Source organism: Pygocentrus nattereri, chromosome 22, assembly GCF_015220715.1.
Source record: "Pygocentrus nattereri isolate fPygNat1 chromosome 22, fPygNat1.pri, whole genome shotgun sequence".
Classification (NCBI taxonomy): Eukaryota; Metazoa; Chordata; class Actinopteri; order Characiformes; family Serrasalmidae; genus Pygocentrus; species Pygocentrus nattereri.
The window spans coordinates 491,596-494,182 of record NC_051232.1 but is presented as its reverse complement, the minus strand read 5'-3'; the positions used below and the strand labels follow the sequence as shown (position 1 = coordinate 494,182).

General features: G+C 40.4%; 1 long non-coding RNA gene across 1 annotated transcript; it reads left to right on the top strand.

Annotated features, from left to right (window-relative positions):
* Positions 1-804: 804 nt before the first annotated feature.
* LOC108412313 lies at positions 805-2,222 on the top strand. The gene is made up of 3 exons (XR_001856642.1): positions 805-822; positions 984-1,155; positions 1,999-2,222. It is a non-coding gene; the product is annotated as an uncharacterized LOC108412313 (long non-coding RNA).
* The last annotated feature ends 365 nt before the right edge of the window (positions 2,223-2,587 follow it).

The following is a 2,587-nucleotide window of genomic DNA, read 5'->3' as shown; positions in this document are numbered from 1 at the left end:
ATTGCCTAATTTAACAGACTGGGGTCTGTTAGTCAGGAAGTCCAAAATCCAGTTGCAAAGTGATGTGCTGATGCCCAGATGGTTGAGCTTGGATATCAGCATGGACGGGATCACTGTGTTAAATGCTGAACTGAAATCAATGAAGAGCATTCTCACATATGAGTTCTGACAGTCCAGGTGGGTCAGTGCAGTGTGTAGTGCTGTGGAGATGGCGTCCTCAGTGGATCTATTGCTCCGATATGCGAACTGGTGTGGGTCCAGCGTAGCAGGTAGGCAGAACTTCAGGTGGGAAAGAACTAGTCTTTCAAAGCACTTGGAGATGATTGGGGTGAGTGCAACAGGTCGGAAGTCATTCAGGGCTGAAGCAGTTGAGTGCTTTGGCACTGGCACAATGGTGGCAGACTTGAAGATGGATGGGACAGCTGCCTGGGCCAGCGAGACATTGAAGATGTGTGTGAAGACACCCGAGAGTTCCTCAGCACAGGCTCTTAGCACACGGCCAGGTACACCATCAGGGCCCGCTGCTTTCCGTGCATTCACCCTGCTCAGCATGCGACTGACATCCGAATTGGAAAGTTGAAAATTGCTTGAAGAACAGAATAATGTATTGTGGTCCAAAGAGTCAACATTTCAGATGCTTTAAGGAATTTATAGACATCTTGATCTCTTTTCATTGTTAATAGTGTTGTGGCAGTATTCACTCAGTGTCCCTGGAGAAGTTCCGTTCCCAGTAGCTTGGGGGCAGTGTCAACCCCTAGTTTTCTGTTTAAGGCGGGGGAGAAGAAGAAGTGATTTGGAGGGAAACTTAGGTTTGTTTGGCATGTAAGGGCTCCAGAAACTTGTTCCTTTAAACCTTTGGTGGGGAATTGTATGTTCTTTGTCTCAATGAGGGTTTTGATTGTACTTGGTTTGGTCTGGGTGAATCTCCGACTCATTACAGACCCTGATTGTCTCTTTTTTTGTGTTTAAACTGGACATGTCAGTTCTGTGAGCCAAGGACCAGCTTTATGTGTCTTTGAGGAACTTTACTACAGTCGTCTCGTGTCCTGCTGAGAGTCTGGATGGGAACTAAACCTACCCTGAATTACTGATGAACTGCATCACCTCATACAGGCATGAAAAGGCCTTCAAACATGGCATGGACATTGAGAACAGGTGAGGTGGTTTCAGTTTCAGTTTCATGTTTTTTTTCTGAACTATTCAAATGAAAAGGTTCTGTTTGTAGTTGTAAATGGATTGTGGGAACATGCTTGGTGGATATGTTTCAAGATAATTCTACTAGGGTGAAATGCCATCTGTTTCAACCTAAATAACAGTAACCATGTGGTTATTTCATGTTTAGGAAAGGTAACCCTTACTAACTTCCGTTGAGCTCGTTCCTTGGTCAAGGTAAACCTAGTGAGTGTTGTAGTGTAAAGGTGAAAAGCCAGATGGTGCCATCATTAATGCTGAACATATATTGAGTGACATATTCTGCCTTCTAGACGGCATCATTTTCAGGGACTTCCAGGCTTCTATCAAAACGACCACACCAAGAAACATTCTGCATGTGTTACAACAGCATGGCTTCCTAATCCAAGAGTGTGGGTGCTAGACTGACCTGCCTGTAATCCAGATTTTTCTCCCATCGAAAAAGTACAAGACGCAACAATGAAGGATCTATATTGTTGCATTCAAGTCAAAAATGTTGTACTGTCAAAAAATTCTGATTTCAAATTTCAATTTGTCTTTATTTCCCAAAAGAGAGGGAAGGTGATGCAACACAGTGGTAAATGAGCCCCTGTCCCAACATTTTGAAATGTTGAAGGCATCAAATAAGGAATGAGCATAAATTTACTAAAATAAATAAATAACTAGTGAATGTTAGCATTTTAAATAATGTCCATCTTTTTTGGAATTGGGTCCTTTGTCTGACGGAATTTGTAGGATTTTTTTTGTCTTGTATCTATTTGTGTCCTTTGTGTCTCATTACCATTACTATGATGATGCTCGTTTCAGCTCGTACAGGTATCTTCTCACTGTCACTGGGAACGAAGTTACATTTTTATTCCACAGTTCAAAGAGTTAAAGACTAAGACCAGCCATTGTGCTTCTTAAACGTCCCACCTTCAAGATGCATCATGAGCAGCGGTGACTTTCCTAGACTTTAAACCTGAAAATCACACTAAGTACACAAGTAACGATCGTAGCACCACTGAAAGAGGTGAGGAGGCGTGGTCACTGCAGACTTTGTGATGGTTGAAGTTTTCATGTTGGTCAGATTGTATTTTTGAAATTGATTAAAATAACACAAATAAATAAATAAATACTCACGTAATTCAGTGTTTGGTTTAAAAAAAAAAAGCATGCCCTGTTCCACTTTCAGTTAAAAAAATATTAATAATAATAATAATACATTATAATAATTACCAATCAATAACATCTAACAACATTAAACAGCAATTAATAGAAATTAATTAATATTATTCATTTAAAAGCCCTAATTAAAAGAGAGGGGCTTCCTTCATGCAGCATAGAGTCTTGGTTTTTTTCCATCTCCTATTAATTCAGTAATCTAGCATGCATAATTGATGAGGCCTTATTCGAA